Source organism: Microcebus murinus, chromosome 16 (assembly GCF_040939455.1).
Source record: "Microcebus murinus isolate Inina chromosome 16, M.murinus_Inina_mat1.0, whole genome shotgun sequence".
NCBI lineage: Eukaryota > Metazoa > Chordata > Mammalia > Primates > Cheirogaleidae > Microcebus > Microcebus murinus.
The window spans coordinates 73,794,573-73,814,506 of NC_134119.1; the positions used below are offsets into that span (position 1 = coordinate 73,794,573).

At 62.6% G+C, this 19,934-nt stretch overlaps 3 non-coding genes and 2 pseudogenes across 3 annotated transcripts; all 5 read right to left on the minus strand.

Annotated features, from left to right (window-relative positions):
• Positions 1 to 3,156: 3,156 nt before the first annotated feature.
• On the minus strand, positions 3,157 to 3,275 carry LOC142861328 (uncharacterized; annotated as a pseudogene).
• Positions 3,276 to 7,057: 3,782 nt separating this feature from the next.
• LOC142861255 (5S ribosomal RNA) lies at positions 7,058 to 7,176 on the minus strand. Its single transcript, XR_012912622.1, has one exon. It is a non-coding gene; the product is annotated as a 5S ribosomal RNA (ribosomal RNA).
• A 3,677-nt stretch (positions 7,177 to 10,853) lies between these two features.
• On the minus strand, positions 10,854 to 10,972 carry LOC142861265 (uncharacterized; annotated as a pseudogene).
• Positions 10,973 to 14,748: 3,776 nt separating this feature from the next.
• On the minus strand, positions 14,749 to 14,867 carry LOC142861256 (5S ribosomal RNA). The gene has a single exon (XR_012912623.1). It is a non-coding gene; the product is annotated as a 5S ribosomal RNA (ribosomal RNA).
• Positions 14,868 to 18,654: 3,787 nt separating this feature from the next.
• LOC142861257 (5S ribosomal RNA) lies at positions 18,655 to 18,773 on the minus strand. The gene has a single exon (XR_012912624.1). It is a non-coding gene; the product is annotated as a 5S ribosomal RNA (ribosomal RNA).
• Between the last annotated feature and the right edge of the window lie 1,161 nt (positions 18,774 to 19,934).

Genomic DNA, 19,934 nt, shown 5'->3' on the forward strand with positions numbered 1-19,934 from the left:
GGGGGCCGGGACCCTCCTCCGTGTCCTCCTGTGGCCCAGTCCAAGGGGCCTGGGCCTGGCCGGGGCTGCATTGGACCCCGACCACCCTGGCGTGTGGACTCGCTAAAAATCGGCCATTAGATATTGGATTCCAGCTTCCTGGAGGTCATTTCACTAATGAGTGCACCGGAAAGAGTTTCCTAATCCATCTGTGAGGGTGGCAACTGAAAGAGAATTTTAAAGCTGACAGAATAGGCGAGGGAAGGCATAGGAGATTTCCACACCCAGCAAGGAAGACTTTCCCGAAATGGAAGAAAGAAACGAGCAAACAGAGACACCGGTAGCCCGCCCGGAAAAGAGTCTGCCCCTGAGAGAAAGCACCCTGACCAGGTTCACCCGTGGGTGGGTGGCGTGCTAGCGGCATTCAGAAGAGCGAGGCCCGCAGTCTGTGCGGAAGACACCTGCGCTCGGGTGTGTGTGGCGGCGCGATTCCCAAGCAGCTCTAGACGTTAAACCAAGGAGAAGCCAGGGAGTTCCCAACGCCCCAGGTGTCCTCAGCCCACGACTGGCTGCTGTGGGAATGCGAAGCCCGGCTCCTTGTCTCAGAGCGGGGTTCCCAGGAGGATCAGGCTGAAGCTGGGACTTGGCCTCAAAGTGTCCCCTCGCACGGCCACCCCCTTCCCCTTCCTGCTCCTCTACTCCTGGTGCCCCTCCATCCAGGGGCCAGACCTTAAAGAGTCACCGCAAGAGAATCCTGGTCCCAAAGGAGCCTTCTGGGGGACCGGTGCTGAGAGAGGTTGTGGGCATGGCCCGCTGGGGCTCTGCCCGACGCAGGGCTGAGAGATGCCACCTCCCAGCTCTGGGTCCCTGCAGGAAGTGTTGGCAAGCACAGGGCCGGTCCTCCAAAGGCCCAGGTGCAGGGAGCCCAGGCCAAGCAGCCTGTGGAAGAAGCCACTTGCCGTGCCACCCCGGGAACAGGACTGCAGGCCCCGGCCCTTCCCACCTCCTCCTCCTCCTCCTCCTCCTCCCCCCCGCCCCGCCCCCACAGGGCACAGGGCTCAGAGACACCTCAGACTCTTGCTACCCAAAGTGCAAAGGGCATCAGTTGCTCCTCCAACACCCCCCCCCCGCCCAGCAGACCACGTTGTCCAGCCAGCCCCCGGGCCTCCCTGGGGTGCCCAGCACAAAAGTGCAGACACCCACCGGACCCTCAGTCTCAGTTTTCGGAGGTTTTTGCCACTCTAAGGACCCGCAGGCCAGCTGGGCCTTCGGGCAGGACAGAGAGCCCCGGAATCCGACGTGGAGAGCTGCGTGTATGTCCCCATCAGGAGGCGGTCCCCACCTCCGCGGCTCTCCCCTTGCGGGGAGCGGCAGCCCAGCCGGCAGCCGCAGGGCCTCAGGGAAGACACCAGGCTGGGCCCCCGCGGCACAGCGGGGGCACGTCCCCCGCACTCACGCGACTTAGGGACGGCTGCTGGAGACTGCTGCGGCCACCCTGCTGCCGGGTTTCTGGAGGGCTTCCTGGAAGCAGCATCCACACCAAGCCCTTGGAAGGCCCAGGCGACGGAGGAGCCGGTCAGGCAGGGGCCGAGGACGGTGAGAGGCCGGGCGGGAAGGAGCGTGTCAGACAGGGGCAGAGGACGGTGACAGGCCGGGCGGGGAGGAGCCGGTCAGGCGGGGGCCCAGGACAGTGACGGGCCTGGCCGGGGAGGAGTGCGTCAGGCAGGGGCAGAGGAGACGGGCTGGGTAAGGGTTAGGGTTACAGTTAGGGCACAATTCACAATCCCAAAGACGTGGAAGCGACCCGAGTGCCCATCCATCCAGGAGTGCATCAATAAAATGTGGCACGTGGACACCACGGAGTGCCATTCGGCTGTGAGGAGCAGCGGTGAGAGGGCGCCTCTCGTGTTCTCCTGGCCAGAGCTGGAACCCGTTCCAGTAGGCCAAGTATCCCAAGAATGGACACACGAGCACCACGTGAGCGCGCTCACCAGCAAATTGGTACGAACGGATGGACGCCTAAGTGGACAGAGAGGAATCACCTTCATCGGGTGGGTGTCGGGCGGGTGGGGGGAGGGGAGGGGCATACACATCCATTAGGCATGGGGTGGGTGCGCACCGACTGGGGGATGGGCGCACTTGAAGCTCTGACCCGAGGGGGGAGGCTTGGAGAGGGCAAGGCACCCGACCTTAACATTGGTACCCCCACAATACGCTGGAACAACATGAGAGGTATATGAATAAGAACACAGGGGGGGCCGGGCGCGGTGGCTCACGCCTGTAATCCTAGCTCTCTGGGAGGCCGAGGCGGGCGGATTGCTCCAGGTCAGGAGTTCGAAACCAGCCTGAGCAAGAGCGAGACCCCGTCTCTACTAAAAATAGAGAGAAATTAATTGGCCAACTAATATATATAGAAAAACACAGCCGGGCGTGGTGGTGCATGCCTGTAGTCCCAACTACTCGGGAGGCTGAGGCAGCAGGATTGCTTGAGCCCGGAGATTGAGGTTGCTGTGAGCTAGGCTGACGCCATGGCACTCACTCTAGCCTGGGCAGCAAAACGAGACTCTGTCTCAAAAAAAAAAAAAAAAAAAGAACACAGGGGGGAGGGCGGCACGGGCAACACATGTCACCTGAATACTTGTACTCCCATCATCTGCTTGAAAAGAGAGAGAAAAGAAAATGCAATCCTAGAGGTAAGAGACACTTTTTAAAAATAATGAATCCGAAGAGAAAAGTAAAAGGAGGCCTGTGGAGCAGGTCTGGGTGTGACTCCGGATCCCCCAACATCAGGTGCCACCACCAAAGATTCCTGCGTGTAGCCCATAGAACCCCAAAAGCAACGGGACGAGTTCTGGTCACATACTCCCTCAAAATGACATCCTGGCCTTCTTCTGGAACTCCCTCCCCTCTCAGACTCTCAAGGTTTCCTCCAGCGTGTCGGTTCCCACAGAGCAGACCTTTGGTCTGAGACCTGACAGTCCAGATGCCACGCATGCTGCCGCGTGGCGGCGGTGTCGCGGCTTGGGACAAGAGGAGGCCCCACGGTGCGGGCTGGGGCGCCAGGCACCGCGCGCGCGCTGAGGGTGGGGGTGACCCCCACCCCGGGCCGCCGCCGCGCTCCCAGAAAGGGGACAGAACAAGAGGCAAAAAAAAAAAAAAAAAAAAAAAAAAAGCAGCAGCCTGTGGCACCCGGTATTCCCAGGCGGTCTCCCATCCAAGTACTAACCAGGCCCGACCCTGCTTAGCTTCCGAGACCAGACGAGATCGGGGGCGTTCAGGGTGTTGTGGCCCTAGACGGCGGCGGAGGGCGCCCCTGCCCCGCTCGAGAAGCCGAGCCTCTCTGGGCTTCCCCGCCGCCGCCTCCCGCCCCAGGCCCCGCGCCGGGCCGGGCCGGGCCGGCCTGGTCCCCCGGGCTCCCAGGGTCCGGGGTGATGGGCGGGGCGGGGCGGGGCGGGGCGGGGTGGGGGGCTGTCTCTCTCTACACACACACACACACACTCACACTCACTCACACTCACACAAGATGCGCCTCCACGGCTGGACTCGCCAAGGTGGAGCCCTCCCAGCCCCCCTCGTCTCCTCGCCCGGCCTCCTTCACCTACCCGCTGCCCACCCCCAGCGCGTCGCTGCCGCTGACTGCGCATGCGCGGGACGCTTGCCCTTTGACCCCAGCCAGGGGCCGCCCTCCCCCACAACCCCTTTCAGCTGCGCCCCCCCCCTCGCCCTGTGTGTGGGCTGCCGCCTATTCCCCCGGGCCAGGGCTGGGGCACAGCCAGTGTATGGGGCGTCTCTCTCTGGGGATGTGTCCCATGGGTTTGGTGGGGTGGCGTGGTTTGGGGGGCGCTGAAGAAATCAGTCCCCTCCATCTCCTACCTCTGGAAAACGCCCAAGCCCGTGGAGAACTGCCGGCACCGCTTCGTGGGGGCCGGGACCCTCCTCAGTGTCCTCCTGTGGCCCAGTCCAAGGGGCCTGGGCCTGGCCGGGGCTGCATTGGACCCCGACCACCCTGGCGTGTGGACTCGCTAAAAATCGGCCATTAGATATTGGATTCCAGCTTCCTGGAGGTCATTTCACTAATGAGTGCACCGGAAAGAGTTTCCTAATCCATCTGTGAGGGTGGCAACTGAAAGAGAATTTTAAAGCTGACAGAATAGGCGAGGGAAGGCATAGGAGATTTCCACAGCCAGCAAGGAAGACTTTCCCGAAATGGAAGAAAGAAACGAGCAAACAGAGACACCGGTAGCCCGCCCGGAAAAGAGTCTGCCCCTGAGAGAAAGCACCCTGACCAGGTTCACCCGTGGGTGGGTGGCGAGCTAGCGGCATTCAGAAGAGCGAGGCCCGCAGTCTGTGCGGAAGACACCTGCGCTCGGGTGTGTGTGGCGGCGCGATTCACAAGCAGCTCTAGATGTTAAACCAAGGAGAAGCCAGGGAGTTCCCAACGCCCCAGGTGTCCTCAGCCCACGACTGGCTGCTGTGGGAATGCGAAGCCCGGCTCCTTGTCTCAGAGCGGGGTTCCCAGGAGGATCAGGCTGAAGCTGGGACTTGGCCTCAAAGTGTCCCCTCGCACGGCCACCCCCTTCCCCTTCCTGCTCCTCTACTCCTGGTGCCCCTCCATCCAGGGGCCAGACCTTAAAGAGTCACCGCAAGAGAATCCTGGTCCCAAAGGAGCCTTCTGGGGGACCGGTGCTGAGAGAGGTTGTGGGCATGGCCCGCTGGGGCTCTGCCCGACCCAGGGCTGAGAGATGCCACCTCCCAGCTCTGGGTCCCTGCAGGAAGTGTTGGCAAGCACAGGGCCGGTCCTCCAAAGGCCCAGGTGCAGGGAGCCCAGGCCAAGCAGCCTGTGGAAGAAGCCACTTGCCGTGCCACCCCGGGAACAGGACTGCAGGCCCCGCCCTTCCCACCTCCTCCTCCTCCTCCTCCTCCTCCCCCCCGCCCCGCCCCCACAGGGCACAGGGCTCAGAGACACCTCAGACTCTTGCTACCCAAAGTGCAAAGGGCATCAGTTGCTCCTCCAACACCCCCCCCCCCCCGCCCAGCAGACCACGTTGTCCAGCCAGCCCCCGGGCCTCCCTGGGGTGCCCAGCACAAAAGTGCAGACACCCACCGGACCCTCAGTCTCAGTTTTCGGAGGTTTTTGCCACTCTAAGGACCCGCAGGCCAGCTGGGCCTTCGGGCAGGACAGAGAGCCCCGGAATCCGACGTGGAGAGCTGCGTGTACGTCCCCATCAGGAGGCGGTCCCCACCTCCGCGGCTCTCCCCTTGCGGGGAGCGGCAGCCCAGCCGGCAGCCGCAGGGCCTCAGGGAAGACACCAGGCTGGGCCCCCGCGGCACAGCGGGGGCACGTCCCCCGCACTCACGCGACTTAGGGACGGCTGCTGGAGACTGCTGCGGCCACCCTGCTGCCGGGTTTCTGGAGGGCTTCCTGGAAGCAGCATCCACACCAAGCCCTTGGAAGGCCCAGGCGACGGAGGAGCCGGTCAGGCAGGGGCCGAGGACGGTGAGAGGCCGGGCGGGAAGGAGCGTGTCAGACAGGGGCAGAGGACGGTGACAGGCCGGGCGGGGAGGAGCCGGTCAGGCGGGGGCCCAGGACAGTGACGGGCCTGGCCGGGGAGGAGTGCGTCAGGCAGGGGCAGAGGAGACGGGCTGGGTAAGGGTTAGGGTTACAGTTAGGGCACAATTCACAATCCCAAAGACGTGGAAGCGACCCGAGTGCCCATCCATCCAGGAGTGCATCAATAAAATGTGGCACGTGGACACCACGGAGTGCCATTCGGCTGTGAGGAGCAGCGGTGAGAGGGCGCCTCTCGTGTTCTCCTGGCCAGAGCTGGAACCCGTTCCAGTAGGCCAAGTATCCCAAGAATGGACACACGAGCACCACGTGAGCGCGCTCACCAGCAAATTGGTACGAACGGATGGACGCCTAAGTGGACAGAGAGGAATCACCTTCATCGGGTGGGTGTCGGGCGGGTGGGGGGAGGGGAGGGGCATACACATCCATTAGGCATGGGGTGGGTGCGCACCGACTGGGGGATGGGCGCACTTGAAGCTCTGACCCGAGGGGGGAGGCTTGGAGAGGGCAAGGCACCCGACCTTAACATTGGTACCCCCACAATACGCTGGAACAACATGAGAGGTATATGAATAAGAACACAGGGGGGGCCGGGCGCGGTGGCTCACGCCTGTAATCCTAGCTCTCTGGGAGGCCGAGGCGGGCGGATTGCTCCAGGTCAGGAGTTCGAAACCAGCCTGAGCAAGAGCGAGACCCCGTCTCTACTAAAAATAGAGAGAAATTAATTGGCCAACTAATATATATAGAAAAACACAGCCGGGCGTGGTGGTGCATGCCTGTAGTCCCAACTACTCGGGAGGCTGAGGCAGCAGGATTGCTTGAGCCCGGAGATTGAGGTTGCTGTGAGCTAGGCTGACGCCATGGCACTCACTCTAGCCTGGGCAGCAAAACGAGACTCTGTCTCAAAAAAAAAAAAAAAAAAAAGAACACAGGGGGGAGGGCGGCACGGGCAACACATGTCACCTGAATACTTGTACTCCCATCATCTGCTTGAAAAGAGAGAGAAAAGAAAATGCAATCCTAGAGGTAAGAGACACTTTTTAAAAATAATGAATCCGAAGAGAAAAGTAAAAGGAGGCCTGTGGAGCAGGTCTGGGTGTGACTCCGGATCCCCCAACATCAGGTGCCACCACCAAAGATTCCTGCGTGTAGCCCATAGAACCCCAAAAGCAACGGGACGAGTTCTGGTCACATACTCCCTCAAAATGACATCCTGGCCTTCTTCTGGAACTCCCTCCCCTCTCAGACTCTCAAGGTTTCCTCCAGCGTGTCGGTTCCCACAGAGCAGACCTTTGGTCTGAGACCTGACAGTCCAGATGCCACGCATGCTGCCGCGTGGCGGCGGTGTCGCGGCTTGGGACAAGAGGAGGCCCCACGGTGCGGGCTGGGGCGCCAGGCACCGCGCGCGCGCTGAGGGTGGGGGTGACCCCCACCCCGGGCCGCCGCCGAGCTCCCAGAAAGGGGACAGAACAAGAGGCAAAAAAAAAAAAAAAAAAAAAAAAAAGCAGCAGCCTGTGGCACCCGGTATTCCCAGGCGGTCTCCCATCCAAGTACTAACCAGGCCCGACCCTGCTTAGCTTCCGAGACCAGACGAGATCGGGGGCGTTCAGGGTGGTGTGGCCCTAGACGGCGGCGGAGGGCGCCCCTGCCCCGCTCGAGAAGCCGAGCCTCTCTGGGCTTCCCCGCCGCCGCCTCCCGCCCCAGGCCCCGCGCCGGGCCGGGCCGGGCCGGCCTGGTCCCGCGGGCTCCCAGGGTCCGGGGTGATGGGCGGGGCGGGGCGGGGCGGGGCGGGGTGGGGGGCTGTCTCTCTCTACACACACACACACACACTCACACTCACACTCACACAAGATGCGCCTCCACGGCTGGACTCGCCAAGGTGGAGCCCTCCCAGCCCCCCTCGTCTCCTCGCCCGGCCTCCTTCACCTACCCGCTGCCCACCCCCAGCGCGTCGCTGCCGCTGACTGCGCACGCACGGGACGCTCGCCCTTTGACCCCAGCCAGGGGCCGCCCTCCCCCACAACCCCTTTCAGCTGCGCCCCCCCCCTTGCCCTGTGTGTGGGCTGCCGCCTATTCCCCCGGGCCAGGGCTGGGGCACAGCCAGTGTATGGGGCGTCTCTCTCTGGGGATGTGTCCCATGGGTGGGGTGGGGTGGCGTGGTTTGGGGGGCGCTGAAGAAATCAGTCCCCTCCATCTCCTACCTCTGGAAAACGCCCAAGCCCGTGGAGAACTGCCGGCACCGCTTCGTGGGGGCCGGGACCCTCCTCAGTGTCCTCCTGTGGCCCAGTCCAAGGGGCCTGGGCCTGGCCGGGGCTGCATTGGACCCCGACCACCCTGGCGTGTGGACTCGCTAAAAATCGGCCATTAGATATTGGATTCCAGCTTCCTGGAGGTCATTTCACTAATGAGTGCACCGGAAAGAGTTTCCTAATCCATCTGTGAGGGTGGCAACTGAAAGAGAATTTTAAAGCTGACAGAATAGGCGAGGGAAGGCATAGGAGATTTCCACAGCCAGCAAGGAAGACTTTCCCGAAATGGAAGAAAGAAACGAGCAAACAGAGACACCGGTAGCCCGCCCGGAAAAGAGTCTGCCCCTGAGAGAAAGCACCCTGACCAGGTTCACCCGTGGGTGGGTGGCGAGCTAGCGGCATTCAGAAGAGCGAGGCCCGCAGTCTGTGCGGAAGACACCTGCGCTCGGGTGTGTGTGGCGGCGCGATTCACAAGCAGCTCTAGATGTTAAACCAAGGAGAAGCCAGGGAGTTCCCAACGCCCCAGGTGTCCTCAGCCCACGACTGGCTGCTGTGGGAATGCGAAGCCCGGCTCCTTGTCTCAGAGCGGGGTTCCCAGGAGGATCAGGCTGAAGCTGGGACTTGGCCTCAAAGTGTCCCCTCGCATGGCCACCCCCTTCCCCTTCCTGCTCCTCTACTCCTGGTGCCCCTCCATCCAGGGGCCAGACCTTAAAGAGTCACCGCAAGAGAATCCTGGTCCCAAAGGAGCCTTCTGGGGGACCGGTGCTGAGAGAGGTTGTGGGCATGGCCCGCTGGGGCTCTGCCCGACCCAGGGCTGAGAGATGCCACCTCCCAGCTCTGGGTCCCTGCAGGAAGTGTTGGCAAGCACAGGGCCGGTCCTCCAAAGGCCCAGGTGCAGGGAGCCCAGGCCAAGCAGCCTGTGGAAGAAGCCACTTGCCGTGCCACCCCGGGAACAGGACTGCAGGCCCCGCCCTTCCCACCTCCTCCTCCTCCTCCTCCTCCTCCCCCCCGCCCCGCCCCCACAGGGCACAGGGCTCAGAGACACCTCAGACTCTTGCTACCCAAAGTGCAAAGGGCATCAGTTGCTCCTCCAACACCCCCCCCCCCGCCCAGCAGACCACGTTGTCCAGCCAGCCCCCGGGCCTCCCTGGGGTGCCCAGCACAAAAGTGCAGACACCCACCGGACCCTCAGTCTCAGTTTTCGGAGGTTTTTGCCACTCTAAGGACCCGCAGGCCAGCTGGGCCTTCGGGCAGGACAGAGAGCCCCGGAATCCGACGTGGAGAGCTGCGTGTACGTCCCCATCATGAGGCGGTCCCCACCTCCGCGGCTCTCCCCTTGCGGGGAGCGGCAGCCCAGCCGGCAGCCGCAGGGCCTCAGGGAAGACACCAGGCTGGGCCCCCGCGCCACAGCGGGGGGCACGTCCCCCGCACTCACGCGACTTAGGGACGGCTGCTGGAGACTGCTGCGGCCACCCTGCTGCCGGGTTTCTGGAGGGCTTCCTGGAAGCAGCATCCACACCAAGCCCTTGGAAGGCCCAGGCGACGGAGGAGCCGGTCAGGCAGGGGCCGAGGACGTTGAGAGGCCGGGCGGGAAGGAGCGTGTCAGGCAGGGGCAGAGGAGACGGGCTGGGTAAGGGTTAGGGTTACAGTTAGGGCACAATTCACAATCCCAAAGACGTGGAAGCGACCCGAGTGCCCATCCATCCAGGAGTGCATCAATAAAATGTGGCGCGTGGACACCACGGAGTGCCATTCGGCTGTGAGGAGCAGCGGTGATAGGGCGCCTCTCGTGTTCTCCTGGCCACAGCTGGAACCCGTTCCAGTAGGCCAAGTATCCCAAGAATGGACACAGGAGCACCACGTGAGCGCGCTCACCGGCAAACTGGTACGAACGGATGGACACCTAAGTGGACAGAGAGGAATCACCTTCATCGGGTGGGTGTCGGTTGGGTGGGGGGAGGGGAGGGGCATACACATCCATTAGGCATGGGGTGGGTGCGCACCGACTGGGGGATGGGCGCACTTGAAGCTCTGACCCGAGGGGGGAGACTTGGAGAGGGCAAGGCACCCGACCTTAACATTGGTACCCCCACAATACGCTGGAACAACATGAGAGGTATATGAATAAGAACACAGGGGGGGCCGGGCGCGGTGGCTCACGCCTGTAATCCTAGCTCTCTGGGAGGCCGAGGCGGGCGGATTGCTCCAGGTCAGGAGTTCGAAACCAGCCTGAGCAAGAGCGAGACCCCGTCTCTACTAAAAATAGAAAGAAATTAATTGGCCAACTAATATATATAGAAAAACGCAGCCGGGCGTGGTGGTGCATGCCTGTAGTCCCAACTACTCGGGAGGCTGAGGCAGCAGGATTGCTTGAGCCCGGAGATTGAGGTTGCTGTGAGCTAGGCTGACGCCATGGCACTCACTCTAGCCTGGGCAGCAAAACGAGACTCTGTCTCAAAAAAAAAAAAAAAAGAACACAGGGGGGAGGGCGGCACGGGCAACACATGTCACCTGAATACTTGTACTCCCATCATCTGCTTTAAAAGAGAGAGAAAAGAAAATGCAATCCTAGAGGTAAGAGACACTTTTTAAAAATAATGAATCCGAAGAGAAAAGTAAAAGGAGGCCTGTGGAGCAGGTCTGGGTGTGACTCCGGATCCCCCAACATCAGGTGCCACCACCAAAGATTCCTGCGTGTAGCCCATAGAACCCCAAAAGCAACGGGACGAGTTCTGGTCACATACTCCCTCAAAATGACATCCTGGCCTTCTTCTGGAACTCCCTCCCCTCTCAGACTCTCAAGGTTTCCTCCAGCGTGTCGGTTCCCACAGAGCAGACCTTTGGTCTGAGACCTGACAGTCCAGATGCCACGCATGCTGCCGCGTGGCGGCGGTGTCGCGGCTTGGGACAAGAGGAGGCCCCACGGTGCGGGCTGGGGCGCCAGGCACCGCGCGGGCGCTGAGGGTGGGGGTGACCCCCACCCCGGGCCGCCGCCGCGCTCCCAGAAAGGGGACAGAACAAGAGGCAAAAAAAAAAAAAAAAAAAAAAAAAGCAGCAGCCTGTGGCACCCGGTATTCCCAGGCGGTCTCCCATCCAAGTACTAACCAGGCCCGACCCTGCTTAGCTTCCGAGACCAGACGAGATCGGGGGCGTTCAGGGTGGTGTGGCCCTAGATGGCGGCGGAGGACGGCCCTGCCCCGCTCGAGAAGCCGAGCCTCTCTGGGCTTCCCCGCCGCCGCCTCCCGCCCCAGGCCCCGCGCCGGGCCGGGCCGGTTGAGTTCGCCGGCCGGGTCCCGCGGGCTCCCAGGGACGGGGGTGATGGGCGGGGCGGGGTGGGGGGCTGTCTCTCTATACACACACACACACACTCACACTCACTCACACTCACACAAGATGCGCCTCCACGGCTGGATTCGCCAAGGTGGAGCCCTCCCAGCCCCCCTCGTCTCCTCGCCCGGGCTCCTTCACCTACCCGCTGCCAACCCCCAGCGCGTCGCTGCCGCTGACTGCGCAAGCGCGGGACGCTCGCCCTTTGACACCAGCCAGGGGCCGCCCTCCACCACAACCCCTTTCAGCTGCGCCCCCCCCTCGCCCTGTGGGTGGGCTGCCGCCTATTCCCCCGGGCCAGGGCTGGGGCACAGCCAGTGTATGGGGCGTCTCTCTCTGGGGATGTGTCCCATGGGTGGGGTGGGGTGGCGTGGTTTGGGGGGCGCTGAAGAAATCAGTCCCCTCCATCTCCTACCTCTGGAAAACGCCCAAGCCCGTGGAGAACTGCCGGCACCGCTTCGTGGGGGCCGGGACCCTCCTCCGTGTCCTCCTGTGGCCCAGTCCAAGGGGCCTGGGCCTGGCCGGGGCTGCATTGGACCCCGACCACCCTGGCGTGTGGACTCGCTAAAAATCGGCCATTAGATATTGGATTCCAGCTTCCTGGAGGTCATTTCACTAATGAGTGCACCGGAAAGAGTTTCCTAATCCATCTGTGAGGGTGGCAACTGAAAGAGAATTTTAAAGCTGACAGAATAGGCGAGGGAAGGCATAGGAGATTTCCACAGCCAGCAAGGAAGACTTTCCCGAAATGGAAGAAAGAAACGAGCAAACAGAGACACCGGTAGCCCGCCCGGAAAAGAGTCTGCCCCTGAGAGAAAGCACCCTGACCAGGTTCACCCGTGGGTGGGTGGCGAGCTAGCGGCATTCAGAAGAGCGAGGCCCGCAGTCTGTGCGGAAGACACCTGCGCTCGGGTGTGTGTGGCGGCGCGATTCACAAGCAGCTCTAGACGTTAAACCAAGGAGAAGCCAGGGAGTTCCCAACGCCCCAGGTGTCCTCAGCCCACGACTGGCTGCTGTGGGAATGCGAAGCCCGGCTCCTTGTCTCAGAGCGGGGTTCCCAGGAGGATCAGGCTGAAGCTGGGACTTGGCCTCAAAGTGTCCCCTCGCACGGCCACCCCCTTCCCCTTCCTGCTCCTCTACTCCTGGTGCCCCTCCATCCAGGGGCCAGACCTTAAAGAGTCACCGCAAGAGAATCCTGGTCCCAAAGGAGCCTTCTGGGGGACCGGTGCTGAGAGAGGTTGTGGGCATGGCCCGCTGGGGCTCTGCCCGACCCAGGGCTGAGAGATGCCACCTCCCAGCTCTGGGTCCCTGCAGGAAGTGTTGGCAAGCACAGGGCCGGTCCTCCAAAGGCCCAGGTGCAGGGAGCCCAGGCCAAGCAGCCTGTGGAAGAAGCCACTTGCCGTGCCACCCCCGGGAACAGGACTGCAGGCCCCGGCCCTTCCCACCTCCTCCTCCTCCTCTTCCTCCTCCTCCTCCCCCCCGCCCCGCCCCCACAGGGCACAGGGCTCAGAGACACCTCAGACTCTTGCTACCCAAAGTGCAAAGGGCATCAGTTGCTCCTCCAACACCCCCCCCCCCGCCCAGCAGACCACGTTGTCCAGCCAGCCCCCGGGCCTCCCTGGGGTGCCCAGCACAAAAGTGCAGACACCCACCGGACCCTCAGTCTCAGTTTTCGGAGGTTTTTGCCACTCTAAGGACCCGCAGGCCAGCTGGGCCTTCGGGCAGGACAGAGAGCCCCGGAATCCGACGTGGAGAGCTGCGTGTACGTCCCCATCAGGAGGCGGTCCCCACCTCCGCGGCTCTCCCCTTGCGGGGAGCGGCAGCCCAGCCGGCAGCCGCAGGGCCTCAGGGAAGACACCAGGCTGGGCCCCCGCGGCACAGCGGGGGCACGTCCCCCGCACTCACGCGACTTAGGGACGGCTGCTGGAGACTGCTGCGGCCACCCTGCTGCCGGGTTTCTGGAGGGCTTCCTGGTAGCAGCATCCACACCAAGCCCTTGGAAGGCCCAGGCGACGGAGGAGCCGGTCAGGCAGGGGCCGAGGACGGTGAGAGGCCGGGCGGGAAGGAGCGTGTCAGGCAGGGGCAGAGGACGGTGACAGGCCGGGCGGGGAGGAGCCGGTCAGGCGGGGGCCCAGGACAGTGACGGGCCTGGCCGGGGAGGAGTGCGTCAGGCAGGGGCAGAGGAGACGGGCTGGGTAAGGGTTAGGGTTACAGTTAGGGCACAATTCACAATCCCAAAGACGTGGAAGCGACCCGAGTGCCCATCCATCCAGGAGTGCATCAATAAAATGTGGCGCGTGGACACCACGGAGTGCCATTCGGCTGTGAGGAGCAGCGGTGAGAGGGCGCCTCTCGTGTTCTCCTGGCCAGAGCTGGAACCCGTTCCAGTAAGCCAAGTATCCCAAGAATGGACACACGAGCACCACGTGAGCGCGCTCACCAGCAAATTGGTACGAACGGATGGACACCTAAGTGGACAGAGAGGAATCACCTTCATCGGGTGGGTGTCGGGCGGGTGGGGGGAGGGGAGGGGCATACACATCCATTAGGCATGGGGTGGGTGCGCACCGACTGGGGGATGGGCGCACTTGAAGCTCTGACCCGAGGGGGGAGGCTTGGAGAGGGCAAGGCACCCGACCTTAACATTGGTACCCCCACAATACGCTGGAACAACATGAGAGGTATATGAATAAGAACACAGGGGGGGCCGGGCGCGGTGGCTCACGCCTGTAATCCTAGCTCTCTGGGAGGCCGAGGCGGGCGGATTGCTCCAGGTCAGGAGTTCGAAACCAGCCTGAGCAAGAGCGAGACCCCGTCTCTACTAAAAATAGAAAGAAATTAATTGGCCAACTAATACATATAGAGAAACACAGCCGGGCGTGGTGGTGCATGCCTGTAGTCCCAACTACTCGGGAGGCTGAGGCAGCAGGATTGCTTGAGCCCGGAGATTCAGGTTGCTGTGAGCTAGGCTGACGCCATGGCACTCACTCTAGCCTGGGCAGCAAAACGAGACTCTGTCTCAAAAAATAAAAAAAAAAGAACACAGGGGGGAGGGCGGCACGGGCAACACATGTCACCTGAATACTTGTACTCCCATCATCTGCTTGAAAAGAGAGAGAAAAGAAAATGCAATCCTAGAGGTAAGAGACACTTTTTAAAAATAATGAATCCGAAGAGAAAAGTAAAAGGAGGCCTGTGGAGCAGGTCTGGGTGTGACTCCGGATCCCCCAACATCAGGTGCCACCACCAAAGATTCCTGCGTGTAGCCCATAGAACCCCAAAAGCAACGGGACGAGTTCTGGTCACATACTCCCTCAAAATGACATCCTGGCCTTCTTCTGGAACTCCCTCCCCTCTCAGACTCTCAAGGTTTCCTCCAGCGTGTCGGTTCCCACAGAGCAGACCTTTGGTCTGAGACCTGACAGTCCAGATGCCACGCATGCTGCCGCGTGGCGGCGGTGTCGCGGCTTGGGACAAGAGGAGGCCCCACGGTGCGGGCTGGGGCGCCAGGCACCGCGCGGGCGCTGAGGGTGGGGGTGACCCCCACCCCGGGCCGCCGCCGCGCTCCCAGAAAGGGGACAGAACAAGAGGCAAAAAAAAAAAAAAAAAAAAAAAAAAAGCAGCAGCCTGTGGCACCCGGTATTCCCAGGCGGTCTCCCATCCAAGTACTAACCAGGCCCGACCCTGCTTAGCTTCCGAGACCAGACGAGATCGGGGGCGTTCAGGGTGGTGTGGCCCTAGACGGCGGCGGAGGGCGCCCCTGCCCCGCTCGAGAAGCCGAGCCTCTCTGGGCTTCCCCGCCGCCGCCTCCCGCCCCAGGCCCCGCGCCGGGCCGGGCCGGTTGAGTTCGCCGGCCGGGTCCCGCGGGCTCCCAGGGACGGGGGTGATGGGCGGGGCGGGGCGGGGCGGGGCGGGGTGGGGGGCTGTCTCTCTATACACACACACACACACACTCACACTCACTCACACTCACACAAGATGCGCCTCCACGGCTGGACTCGCCAAGGTGGAGCCCTCCCAGCCCCCCTCGTCTCCTCGCCCGGCCTCCTTCACCTACCCGCTGCCCACCCCCAGCGCGTCGCTGCCTGCCGCTGACTGCGCACGCGCAGGACGCTCGCCCTTTGACCCCAGCCAGGGGCCGCCCTCCCCCACAACCCCTTTCAGCTGCGCCCCCCCCCTCGCCCTGTGGGTGGGCTGCCGCCTATTCCCCCGGGCCAGGGCTGGGGCACAGCCAGTGTATGGGGCGTCTCTCTCTGGGGATGTGTCCCATGGGTGGGGTGGGGTGGCGTGGTTTGGGGGGCGCTGAAGAAATCAGTCCCCTCCATCTCCTACCTCTGGAAAACGCCCAAGCCCGTGGAGAACTGCCGGCACCGCTTCGTGGGGGCCGGGACCCTCCTCCGTGTCCTCCTGTGGCCCAGTCCAAGGGGCCTGGGCCTGGCCGGGGCTGCATTGGACCCCGACCACCCTGGCGTGTGGACTCGCTAAAAATCGGCCATTAGATATTGGATTCCAGCTTCCTGGAGGTCATTTCACTAATGAGTGCACCGGAAAGAGTTTCCTAATCCATCTGTGAGGGTGGCAACTGAAAGAGAATTTTAAAGCTGACAGAATAGGCGAGGGAAGGCATAGGAGATTTCCACAGCCAGCAAGGAAGACTTTCCCGAAATGGAAGAAAGAAACGAGCAAACAGAGACACCGGTAGCCCGCCCGGAAAAGAGTCTGCCCCTGAGAGAAAGCACCCTGACCAGGTTCACCCGTGGGTGGGTGGCGAGCTAGCGGCATTCAGAAGAGCGAGGCCCGCAGTCTGTGCGGAAGACACCTGCGCTCGGGTGTGTGTGGCGGCGCGATTCACAAGCAGCTCTAGACGTTAAACCAAGGAGAAGCCAGGGAGTTCCCAACGCCCCAGGTGTCCTCAGCCCACGACTGGCTGCTGTGGGAATGCGAAGCCCGGCTCCTTGTCTCAGAGCGGGGTTCCCAGGAGGATCAGGCTGAAGCTGGGACTTGGCCTCAAAGTGTCCCCTCGCATGGCCACCCCCTAACCCTTCCTGCTCCTCTACTCCTGGTGCCCCTCCATCCAGGGGCCAGACCTTAAAGAGTCACCGCAAGAGAATCCTGGTCCCAAAGGAGCCTTCTGGGGGACCGGTGCTGAGAGAGGTTGTGGGCATGGCCCGCTGGGGCTCTGCCCGACCCAGGGCTGAGAGATGCCACCTCCCAGCTCTGGGTCCCTGCAGGAAGTGTTGGCAAGCACAGGGCCGGTCCTCCAAAGGCCCAGGTGCAGGGAGCCCAGGCCAAGCAGCCTGTGGAAGAAGCCACTTGCCGTGCCACCCCGGGAACAGGACTGCAGGCCCCGCCCTTCCCACCTCCTCCTCCTCCTCCTCCTCCTCCCCCCCGCCCCGCCCCCACAGGGCACAGGGCTCAGAGACACCTCAGACTCTTGCTACCCAAAGTGCAAAGGGCATCAGTTGCTCCTCCAACACCCCCCCCCCCCGCCCAGCAGACCACGTTGTCCAGCCAGCCCCCGGGCCTCCCTGGGGTGCCCAGCACAAAAGTGCAGACACCCACCGGACCCTCAGTCTCAGTTTTCGGAGGTTTTTTGCCACTCTAAGGACCCGCAGGCCAGCTGGGCCTTCGGGCAGGACAGAGAGCCCCGGAATCCGACGTGGAGAGGCGTGTACGTCCCCATCAGGAGGCGGTCCCCACCTCCGCGGCTCTCCCCTTGCGGGGAGCGGCAGCCCAGCCGGCAGCCGCAGGGCCTCAGGGAAGACACCAGGCTGGGCCCCCGCGGCACAGCGGGGGCACGTCCCCCGCACTCACGCGACTTAGGGACGGCTGCTGGAGACTGCTGCGGCCACCCTGCTGCCGGGTTTCTGGAGGGCTTCCTGGAAGCAGCATCCACACCAAGCCCTTGGAAGGCCCAGGCGACGGAGGAGCCGGTCAGGCAGGGGCCGAGGACGGTGAGAGGCCGGGCGGGAAGGAGCGTGTCAGACAGGGGCAGAGGACGGTGACAGGCCGGGCGGGGAGGAGCCGGTCAGGCGGGGGCCCAGGACAGTGACGGGCCTGGCCGGGGAGGAGTGCGTCAGGCAGGGGCAGAGGAGACGGGCTGGGTAAGGGTAGGGTTACAGTTAGGGCACAATTCACAATCCCAAAGACGTGGAAGCGACCCGAGTGCCCATCCATCCAGGAGTGCATCAATAAAATGTGGCACGTGGACACCACGGAGTGCCATTCGGCTGTGAGGAGCAGCGGTGAGAGGCGCCTCTCGTGTTCTCCTGGCCAGAGCTGGAACCCGTTCCAGTAGGCCAAGTATCCCAAGAATGGACACACGAGCACCACGTGAGCGCGCTCACCAGCAAATTGGTACGAACGGATGGACGCCTAAGTGGACAGAGAGGAATCACCTTCATCGGGTGGGTGTCGGGCGGGTGGGGGGAGGGGAGGGGCATACACATCCATTAGGCATGGGTGGGTGCGCACCGACTGGGGGATGGGCGCACTTGAAGCTCTGACCCGAGGGGGGAGGCTTGGAGAGGGCAAGGCACCCGACCTTAACATTGGTACCCCCACAATACGCTGGAACAACATGAGAGGTATATGAATAAGAACACAGGGGGGGCCGGGCGCGGTGGCTCACGCCTGTAATCCTAGCTCTCTGGGAGGCCGAGGCGGGCGGATTGCTCCAGGTCAGGAGTTCGAAACCAGCCTGAGCAAGAGCGAGACCCCGTCTCTACTAAAAATAGAGAGAAATTAATTGGCCAACTAATATATATAGAAAAACACAGCCGGGCGTGGTGGTGCATGCCTGTAGTCCCAACTACTCGGGAGGCTGAGGCAGCAGGATTGCTTGAGCCCGGAGATTGAGGTTGCTGTGAGCTAGGCTGACGCCATGGCACTCACTCTAGCCTGGGCAGCAAACGAGACTCTGTCTCAAAAAAAAAAAAAAAAAAAGAACACAGGGGGGAGGGCGGCACGGGCAACACATGTCACCTGAATACTTGTACTCCCATCATCTGCTTGAAAAGAGAGAGAAAAGAAAATGCAATCCTAGAGGTAAGAGACACTTTTTAAAAATAATGAATCCGAAGAGAAAAGTAAAAGGAGGCCTGTGGAGCAGGTCTGGGTGTGACTCCGGATCCCCCAACATCAGGTGCCACCACCAAAGATTCCTGCGTGTAGCCCATAGAACCCCAAAAGCAACGGGACGAGTTCTGGTCACATACTCCCTCAAAATGACATCCTGGCCTTCTTCTGGAACTCCCTCCCCTCTCAGACTCTCAAGGTTTCCTCCAGCGTGTCGGTTCCCACAGAGCAGACCTTTGGTCTGAGACCTGACAGTCCAGATGCCACGCATGCTGCCGCGTGGCGGCGGTGTCGCGGCTTGGGACAAGAGGAGGCCCCACGGTGCGGGCTGGGGCGCCAGGCACCGCGCGCGCGCTGAGGGTGGGGGTGACCCCCACCCCGGGCCGCCGCCGAGCTCCCAGAAAGGGGACAGAACAAGAGGCAAAAAAAAAAAAAAAAAAAAAAAAAAGCAGCAGCCTGTGGCACCCGGTATTCCCAGGCGGTCTCCCATCCAAGTACTAACCAGGCCCGACCCTGCTTAGCTTCCGAGACCAGACGAGATCGGGGGCGTTCAGGGTGGTGTGGCCCTAGACGGCGGCGGAGGGCGCCCCTGCCCCGCTCGAGAAGCCGAGCCTCTCTGGGCTTCCCCGCCGCCGCCTCCCCGCCCCAGGCCCCGCGCCGGGCCGGGCCGGGCCGGCCTGGTCCCGCGGGCTCCCAGGGTCCGGGGTGATGGGCGGGGCGGGGGGGCGGGGCGGGGCGGGGTGGGGGGCTGTCTCTCTCTACACACACACACACACACTCACACTCACACTCACACAAGATGCGCCTCCACGGCTGGACTCGCCAAGGTGGAGCCCTCCCAGCCCCCCTCGTCTCCTCGCCCGGCCTCCTTCACCTACCCGCTGCCCACCCCCAGCGCGTCGCTGCCGCTGACTGCGCACGCACGGGACGCTCGCCCTTTGACCCCAGCCAGGGGCCGCCCTCCCCCACAACCCCTTTCAGCTGCGCCCCCCCCCTTGCCCTGTGGTGGGCTGCCGCCTATTCCCCCGGGCCAGGGCTGGGGCACAGCCAGTGTATGGGGCGTCTCTCTCTGGGGATGTGTCCCATGGGTGGGGTGGGGTGGCGTGGTTTGGGGGGCGCTGAAGAAATCAGTCCCCTCCATCTCCTACCTCTGGAAAACGCCCAAGCCCGTGGAGAACTGCCGGCACCGCTTCGTGGGGGCCGGGACCCTCCTCAGTGTCCTCCTGTGGCCCAGTCCAAGGGGCCTGGGCCTGGCCGGGCTGCATTGGACCCCGACCACCCTGGCGTGTGGACTCGCTAAAAATCGGCCATTAGATATTGGATTCCAGCTTCCTGGAGGTCATTTCACTAATGAGTGCACCGGAAAGAGTTTCCTAATCCATCTGTGAGGGTGGCAACTGAAAGAGAATTTTAAAGCTGACAGAATAGGCGAGGGAAGGCATAGGAGATTTCCACAGCCAGCAAGGAAGACTTTCCCGAAATGGAAGAAAGAAACGAGCAAACAGAGACACCGGTAGCCCGCCCGGAAAAGAGTCTGCCCCTGAGAGAAAGCACCCTGACCAGGTTCACCCGTGGGTGGGTGGCGAGCTAGCGGCATTCAGAAGAGCGAGGCCCGCAGTCTGTGCGGAAGACACCTGCGCTCGGGTGTGTGTGGCGGCGCGATTCACAAGCAGCTCTAGATGTTAAACCAAGGAGAAGCCAGGGAGTTCCCAACGCCCCAGGTGTCCTCAGCC